Source organism: Bison bison, unplaced genomic scaffold (assembly GCF_000754665.1).
Source record: "Bison bison bison isolate TAMUID 2011002044 unplaced genomic scaffold, Bison_UMD1.0 scf7180017853731, whole genome shotgun sequence".
NCBI lineage: Eukaryota > Metazoa > Chordata > Mammalia > Artiodactyla > Bovidae > Bison > Bison bison.
Window position 1 is genome coordinate 328,839 of NW_011484304.1, and position 495 is coordinate 329,333.

The following is a 495-nucleotide window of genomic DNA, read 5'->3' on the forward strand; positions in this document are numbered from 1 at the left end:
TGACATTTATTAGTTTGTTTTCCACGAGGTTGTCACTAATCTTCCAGATTTTCAAGGCACATTTTAAAAACACGCCTTGGATGGGAGTCAGGGGAAGCAGGGGTCGGCCAATGGGCCGCTAGGCAGGAGTCTCCGTGTGTCTGCCCCGCCGTGTCCGCCCGCCCCGCCGGTGCCTCTGTTCTCTGTGGGCCCCTCTTCCTCTCTGGACCCCGTGGCGGGGCAGGGTGTGGGGCTGTGGGGCTCCTTCCAGGCGCCCGGCCCGGGTCCTGCCCCCAGCCCACCCGCGCCTGCAAGGGCCATTCTTTCCCGCCCGCGGGAGGCCCGCTCGTCTGGCCGCCCTCGGTGAGTCATCCTTGGTGCTCGCTCAAGAATGTCGGCCGGGCCGGCTCTCTCGGCTCCCTCTCACTCTGGCCTTGGCTGTCCTCAGGGCTGACCTGGCTGCCAGTCTCCAGGGGGGCTGAGGGCCAGTCTCTGAACTTCTCCTCACCCCCTCGG

The 495-nt window shown here is 65.5% G+C and overlaps 1 protein-coding gene across 1 annotated transcript in view; it reads left to right on the forward strand.

Moving 5' to 3' along the window:
• Window positions 1-495, forward strand: part of ADCY7 (adenylate cyclase 7) — a 45,930-nt gene that overhangs the window by 29,257 nt on the left and 16,178 nt on the right. The gene's annotated exons all lie outside the window — the stretch shown is intronic.